The sequence below is a fragment of the Chiloscyllium plagiosum genome, unplaced genomic scaffold, assembly GCF_037043375.1.
Source record: "Chiloscyllium plagiosum isolate Xiang-an unplaced genomic scaffold, Cpla_swu_hap1 HiC_scaffold_4, whole genome shotgun sequence".
NCBI classification, from domain to species: domain Eukaryota; kingdom Metazoa; phylum Chordata; class Chondrichthyes; order Orectolobiformes; family Hemiscylliidae; genus Chiloscyllium; species Chiloscyllium plagiosum.
In genome coordinates this window covers 19,914,170-19,922,783 of record NW_028270142.1, presented here as the reverse complement: position 1 = coordinate 19,922,783, position 8,614 = coordinate 19,914,170, and the positions used below count along the sequence as shown (strand labels likewise).

Sequence of the window (8,614 nt, the reverse complement as noted above, 5' to 3'; positions counted from 1 at the left end):
TTTGTTGATTGTCATTAATCCATTCTAAAGTTGTTGTTGTTTTCGTATGCTTTCAAACAAAATAACTAAAAAGTCAACAAATGTGAGATGACATATACATCTGTTAATTCCCAGTAGGGTGCAACAGATAAAATCATAAACAAACCTGAATCTAAAATTTAACAAAGAAAGAATTTATTTCCTCCCAAAAAAACTATCAATTAGCAATCTGTATTCTGTATATAATTCTAGTAAAATTGCTTTACTAGATAGAATGGAGCTGGATTTGATTTCCTGATATAACTTGGTTGGCATGTCTTCGTAAGGCTCAGCAATGTTTATTTTAAAACACAATAATTATTTTCTGTTTATTATCATCTTTACTCAACCTTCACTTGAAAATTGATATTCTCCAAATGATCTGTAACTAGTAGAAGAAGCTAAAACATGTTCAATTATTTCTTTGCAAAGTCACAGGCTTTCTTTTCATTCAAAGAGAATTATATTGTCAGTGTTGTTTAATTATGACGATACTGCATATATATTTTAATCAACAGTGATTTGGGTATTAGCCTTTGTTCTTTTTCCTCAGTCATCTAAACTCAAACATCCTTGGCCTTTGGAAAATAAAGCAATCTTGCTCCCAGATGTGTAACTTTTTGCTGAGTGTACTGTGAACGTACCATTTCTAACTGTATGGTCTGTGTATATGCTTGTATGAAGGTCCATAAGTCTAAAATGTGCATGTATGCATAAATACTTAGAAACACATGGTGTTTTCCCCAGAAGGAATGGTAATTAGTTGTGAATACGTGGGCGATTTAAAATTCTTGTAACCACCGCTTCTCAGCTTTAGGAAAACAAGGGGTAAAGTTTATCAATTCACTGCAAATTCACTGCCATATGTTTATTGAAGCTACATGGATATGCACATCATAGAGACAGATTATAAGTTGAATGTAAAGGAAGTACAGTTAACTGAAGCAACATTGCTGAATCTTAGTACTAAAAAGTGTTCTATGTTATTAGTAATTTCCTGCGATTCAGGCTTAAAAAGGCTTTTGCATGCAGATCTGTACTTGTGCTTTTTCATTGATTTAAAGCAAGTAAGGACCAGAGGCAAGAAAATAAAAGTATGTAGAAATGGCAAAATGTAAACAGCAAGTGAAACTGATATCAAAGCATTTGTTGGTTGTGTATAGAGTCTGATTACTCTTCCTTTTCTTACTTTTCCACCTCGCTCGTCATCCTTTGAGATTATCATCAAAGCAGCTGCTGCTTCTCTAAATTTTAATTTTGCTCTATTAACATAATTTTACAATCACATAAGCCAGCCTGGAACTTATTTTCCATTATATTTCCTGAAGGTTTTAAACATTTTTGATGTTTATTTACAATTATTGTAGATACAGTGATCCAAGACTGGAGAGGTTTAGCTAACTGTAATATCAGTGACATGAGTGAACAAAGGGAGCTGCTGTAATTTCAACACTAGAACAGTACATGATAATTGTTTTGCTAGTCTGCATCTCGTGTAAACCTTTTTTACCTTTGACAAAACTGTAAGCTAGGCATCATAGAATTGCAAATGTAGAAATATTTTAAGTGTCGTACATGTTCACAAGTATCTAATTTAGGATTTATAGTCTCAAGTTGCATTTAGTCAATCAGGCTTTATTTTTGTAATTTTTTTTATTTTGAAGTGTGTCAAGTTATTGCTCTAAATTGGAGTGAACTACTTTTACTAAAATAGCAATTTGTATATTGCTTGTATCCAATAACTTTATCCCTTTGTGATTTTTGTAAACCTTTATCAATGACATATTTACAAATCAGAATTCGTAAAACTTGTGTTAACTCTTGTGTTAATTCATCATCACCTTGTATCTGTGACATCACTATTTTTCTTCTTAAAACCTCCTGACTATTTTGATTAATTTGTGAAATAAATAGAAGATTTTTTTTAAAAAATCACTTGTACTTGCATTGCAAAATAATAGGTCAGAAATGAGTTACAACTGCCTGGGTATCACCAATGTATTAACCTATGATAAGCTTGGACCAATGTACAAATATGGAATTCTGTCCAGTGTAAGGTAAATCTGTTTGCTTCCATTCATCTACAGTTCTGTGATTTAATTCAAAATCAATTAGATATGTATTAATGTAAAATAAAACTATTGCATCCATTCTGCTGGCTAATTGTGAACCACAATATTCATTCCTCCCATATGTCATGAAAGTAATAAAATTGTTGCCTTAAATTGAGTCTTTTGGTGTGATCATTTTGTTGGCATGTAAACCTATTGAAACCTTTAACGTATAGGGTCTTTCATATGAGATATATTTACTGATCAAGAATTAAAGAAAAATTGCATGCTTATCACAATGATTTTTTTTAGGAATTGTTACCATATCAATAGAATAGTCCAACTAGGAAATTCTGCTACTTGCTGTAGAAGTTAAGTTAATGGACAGTTCTGTGACTTATGGTAAAGTGAAAAGACTATCATGTACTCTCTCAACTGGAAGAGATAACTCCCTAGCCTATGAGATAATGATTATTTTTTTTCTTTGCTGCTCCTCCTGTGGCTGTTGTACTTGGGTAAGGATATGGTTCTTTTCTTTAATTGTGTTATGTGAAAGGGAAGGGGTTCACTCAGACTTTGCTACAATTCTTGTATAGATTGAGTCAACAACTCTACACAGGTTTAAAATAATGTTGAATACTGAAACAAGCAGAAATAATCTTTTTTCATCTCCAAATAGTATTAGTGAGTGTAGCCCATGGGCATGTTATACTGCAGATTACTGTACCTAAGCCTTTTTCTGCAGGATCCCTTCCGTACGCAGTTGAACAAAGATATTTGAATCTAGTGATTACTCCTGTTTCCCTGTAATTTGAGACAAAAATGCTGCTGATTAGTCAGAAGCAAACTGTGAGTTACTATTTTACCTGAACAATTTCTAAACAGAGCTTGTGCCATTTCAATTAAGGTACTCATTATTTGGCCAATTTGTTTATATTTTCACAATTGGAGATTTTAATTTCACAAGTGTAGTGATCACACTTGAATCCATTTTTCATTCTGGCAAATTTAAAAACTGGTAATATGAATTAAGATCGTATTCTTTAGAGAGAGGTAGGCACTAGTGTGAAGATAAGAAGCTGTGTCTCTGTGCTGTTTCTCATCTCTTCCATGCACATTGATTTCTAATTATTTGTTATGTTATCTTTCTCGATCTTGATATTAAGTTATGATGCTTAATGACAAAATATATGTAAATAATTTCCGGAGGTACAGTACCTAAAACATGATAAAATATATTCCTAGCTAGATTCTGCAATATGCTTAAATAGTTTTTTTTTAGAATTATCAAGGTGTTAAGTGAGATTTTGACATCTCTACAGCCACCATCTGCTGAATCACACTTTTTCACGATAAATTTTGATGCCCTCGTCACCATTAAAACCATCCCAGTCCCCCCTTGATCTTTCTCCTGATATGGCCACAAACTGTTTCCTTTAAAATCAAGAAATAATGATTTCAATGCCAATGGCGACCAACTAATTGAACCTTTCATTGCTTGATCTGAGTGGACCACATAAATTATTCGCAGGTATTGCTGTCCTCAGGCAAACTGTTCGCTACTGTAGCACCATATTTGCCAAAATAACCCCTGCTTTACCAGTATATATTTCTTATTAATTTCTTCTCTCTTAACTTATTCACACTCACCTCCAATAACAAGTGTGACATAAAAATTGTCACGTTGGATTGGAAGATAAAAAATGTATACCATTATCAAGAAAGGAGGGAGAAGGGAAGCAGGGTACTACGGCCATTTAGTCTCACATAATTCATTGTAGAAATACTGGAATCCATTATTAAGAAAATATGGCTAATGTTTAACAAATTTGTTAACTATTTGTGGATATAACTAGTAGGAAAGATACAGGGAATAATTTCAACAGTATTTAATAACATGCCACACTAAATAGTTGGTAAACATGGCAAGGGATCACAGAGCTGGGTGTAACAGCATGGATAGAGGACTGGCTAAAGTTAGGTAGCAGAGAGTATAAATAAATTATTCTTTTTCAGTTTGGCAAGTTGTTACCAGTGAGGTACCACACGAATCAATGTTGGCACCTTAACTACTGTATTTCCAGTCTTTGTTATAAGAGCGATATATTTTATTTGAGGAAAAAAAGAAATGGAAATTTGGACACTGCTGTGCTGTAAATAATAAACAAGTTATTTTGTTGACAACCTAAAGGTCAACTCAAGAACTATATGGTGTTTATTTATTGATTGCACAAGGTCACCAACTTTTGCCAAATCTAGATTTGAACTGTGTGAGATAAGCAAGTACCTGGTGACATTGGATCAAGAAAAAAGTGTCTATCAACAGCTTTTGGATCGTTAAGTTGCAGATTGTCACAGAACTAAGAGCAGGCATTACAGTCAAGTTTTCAGAAAGCCTGCAAAAGACAGATCTTGCACCCTCACTCATTCTCTCTCTTCCTTCCTCTGTGAGTGGAACAAAACAGCACATAATAACTCTGAAGATAAGAACTTCTAACTCAAATAACCAACTGCCTACTAAATAGAAGATATTCTGCGGTTAACAATGATATGAATTCACCAAAAACCAAAAGATCAGTGAGAAAGTTACCTCATTCTAGCCTTGTGGCTTGGAGCTTTGATTCACAGAGTTTGTTGTTTTTGCTTGTATTTTCCATCCATGATATTTCTGTGGAACTATCTGGCTTGACTGTCCTATCTGTGAATTACTGTGTTCATGTTTAAGATTTAAAGTGAATGTGGTTTAAGGTAACAGAGTAGTTAATCTGTTTTCCACTTTTTAAAGGACAAGTTTCCTCTAAATTAAGTTTTTGTTTTCTTGCTCGTTAATGAAATGGCTTCATCCGGAGGCTCACTGAAGATGTTACTTAGTATGGTGATGAAACATCTGAAAATGAACCTTCCAGCTCAGCAAGCAAACCTACATCCAGAATGAAACCTGCTTTTTATTAAATCTTAGTGTTTGAAGTCAGGCAAAGTAACCATTTTAGTGATTTCAGTTTGGTCATTTTTATGTTTATTCCTGTTCATGGAATAGCCAGGCTTGATTATGGGTGCAATCTTCCTATCAGGGCCATAACAAAACCATGGGGATGCTTGATAAAGGATGTTTGAATATTGTCAACGTGTGATTGGACATGGAGCTAGAATGAGTGGCAAAAGAGGGCAGATACTAAGTTTCTCATCTTATAAAATAAGACTGATTTGGAAGTAGCTAAAATTATTCAGCAGATGGCTGAGGTGTCTCTGACTGATTTATAAGACTCAGGATAAGTTATAGAATTGGATAAGGAATTAATGATGGAACTTCCTATAAAAGCTAAGATGGCAGAGATTATTAATCAATTGGCACAGCATTGGAAATGCACGAGACATAGTGGGTAGCATTTGAGTTCATGAAAATTTGATTGCAACTGAAATTACTTGAACAAGAGAAAGAACTAAAGCAGCTTAAAATGGAAAGATAAATAAACTTAAAAGAATTAGGAAAGAGAGAGTTTAAGAGGCTGGGACCAGAGTTTCAGCAGAGAGAAAAGGAACAAGACAGGAAATTTAGAAAAGAATACCAGCCTAGATAGTTAGAAATGTAAAGAGATCTCCTATGTGAAAGAAGGCCTTGTCTAGGAAGACCCAGCTATAACATGAAGACCAGTACTAAAATGTTTAAAGTTGTACAAGCCCTATCAAAATTTGAAGAAGTGGTTTTGGTGTGTTTTCTTTGTCGTGGTTTGAAAAGATAGCAAAGCAAATGAAATAGCTGAGGGAAAACAGCTAGGAAAGAGCCATGCAGAGCACGTTGAGTTCATAAAATTTATGCATCACCATTAGAAGAGGTTTCAATAGATAATGACACTAAAAGAGGCTATTTTTGGGTCAGGAAATTCACATTCCTGAGCACATAAGAGAAGTTTTGAAACTTATGGAAGCAGTATGCACAAACCAACATTGCGTTACCCATTCAAATCCAAAGTAATTTGGATCAATATATATGACCATTAGGAGTAAATACCATGGATGAAGCTCTATGAAATTATTCTGTTAGAATTTTAAAAATCACTACATTTAGTAATTACAACCTATGTTGAAGATGTAGGTTAGAATTACAACATACAGAAAAAAAAGCTGACAATTTTGAGCTGATTTTTGTTTTTGTTAACTATTGTTTCATAAATCCACAAAAGACAGAAAACTGGAGAATGAAAGAAAGGCAAGTAGCCAGGATAAACAAAAGACAGCTATGAATGCTCCAGAAATTTCTTTCAAACTGGAAAGGAAGGTGGGAGCATGAAAATGTGTAAAGAAAATTCAAATATCTTCATTGTAACAAAGTAGGACACTTTCAGATTGCTCGAAGTTGCATAGGAAGCCCATGTGACTTATTTGTGGTCCATGAGAGTGAATCTGAAAGAGGCACTTGGAAGGAAAGTACCACTAATCAAATGTATTCTTCAACCACAACTACGAAATTAAAGGTAAACACTATTGTGTGTGCAGGAGAGGTGAATAAAGTATATGAGAGATATGAAGTATATTTATCAAAAAGAAAGGTAACCCCTTTTTTGTTTACACCGTAACTGCATTAAGGTATGCAACAGGTATTGAAATCCTTTCAGTGGAGAAGAATGTAGTTTTTCTTTCAGAGCATGCATCGAAAGCCAAAGATTTTAGTAAATGTGAAAGGTAGAGCAAATATGCCTGTTCATTAGTACAAAGAGCATTTGGAATGTGACTTGATTTCTAGACCAAGATTTTAACTTTGTCTAGTTCTTTTCAGGACATATTAAGTAATTTGTTTATAAAACAATTGAAGTGCACCACATAACTACAAACAGCTTTGGAGAGAGAGCTTCAAATTATCAAGACAATGATTAAGAGATATTGTCACAAATACCATCAGGATTGGGACGCAGGATTGGATTTTTTTTGTTATCTATAATCATGACATTTGAGGTCCATTATAATTGATCAAGGAAGAAGGTTTTTAAGACAAAAAGACAAATCCTAAATCATGGATTATGCATCCATATTTCTAGAGAGACTCGTAGGAACATGCAAAGTGGTACAGAAGCGTTTAAGAATATCACTGGTAAGGATGAAAGAATGGGCAGACAAACAAGCTATAATTAAAACATTTCAAACAGGAGGTGGTATAAATATTATGAAATTTACAAGACCGATTTCAGAAAGTGAGATTTATTGATATCTGTACAACGTAGTTAAGAAGCTAATAAAATTACTTATCTGATAGGTACTACCAATCACAGGAACAAGAGTCAGTTATGTCACAACATGTGTTAAAAGTGATGTCACCGTACAGAGGAAGAAAGAGTAAGTATTTCAAGTGGTAAGAATAGTGAAGTTTGGCAGAAAGAGTGATGTAGGAGGAGAGATAGACAATTCACAAACTGAGCCACCTGCAATCCAATTAGCCAACCCTGAAAAACTGTGACAATTAGACATCCTCTAATTGTCCTTGGAGGAAGCCATTGGGTATATTCAGTAAGATCACTTAAATTCAGAAAGCTTTGTAGGAACACACCAGAGCGTGTTAGCCAGGCATGATGTGGATGTAGGGGAATCTATTCCATTGAATAACATCCTTACTATTTAAGTCCTGAAAGAGAAACAGGTGCAGATGGATTCAATGTATCCTGGAAAATCACTTGATTGAACCTAGTAAAAGCAGCTAAAATTCACTGGTGGTGTTAATTCCTAAACTGGATGGGATGCCTAGATTTCTGCATAGAGTAGAGAAAAGAAAGTTAAGTAACAAAACCAATTCCTTCGTTAGATTATATCGATAGGTTTGGTAGTGCTTCATTTCTTACTAAGGTTGAACTATTGAAGAGGTCCTGACAAATTCCATTAGCATCAATAACTCGAGTGATATGTTTTCTCCAAATGGATTGTATTGATGTCTAGTCATCCTGTTCTGGCTTAAAACACCTCAGCTACATTCTAAAGACTTGTGAATCAAATTGTAGCTAGTGTGAGTAATTGTGTAGTTTATTTGGACAATGTCTGTGATAAAGCCACATTTGGGAAGATCATCTAAAGCAATTAGAAGACATTGTTTAAGAAGTTACAATTAGCTGGCTTAGTAATAAATCTTACCAGGCGTGAACTCAGCATTTTCCATCAGGATCATGACAATATTAATGAATTACATGAAAGTAGTATAGTGCATTTGTGTTAATAACTGTAAAGCTGTACAGAAGGTAAAATGCGAGACAGATATCAAAGAGTGTACAAACAGATCCAATAGGTTAAATGGGGAGGCAAGAAGATAACAGATGGAGTATAATGTGGAGAAATGCGATGTTATTCACTTTGATATTAAGAATAGGAAAATCATTCTTAAGTGGTGAGAAACTACTAACTGTTAGTGTCCTTGTAGATGAAAAACAGCAAGTTTACATACAGAAAGCTTCATAAAGCAGCCAGAAAGAAAAATGTTGTTTGGCCTTTAATTACAAGGGGATTGGTGTAATCCAGTAAGCAATTTTTTTCTGCAAATTGTACACGACTTTGGTCAGACTATACCT

At 34.2% G+C, this 8,614-nt stretch overlaps 1 protein-coding gene across 3 annotated transcripts in view; it reads left to right on the top strand.

Annotated features, from left to right (window-relative positions):
- Positions 1-8,614, top strand: part of LOC122549362 (transmembrane protein 200A) — a 43,963-nt gene that overhangs the window by 720 nt on the left and 34,629 nt on the right. The window lies entirely within an intron of this gene.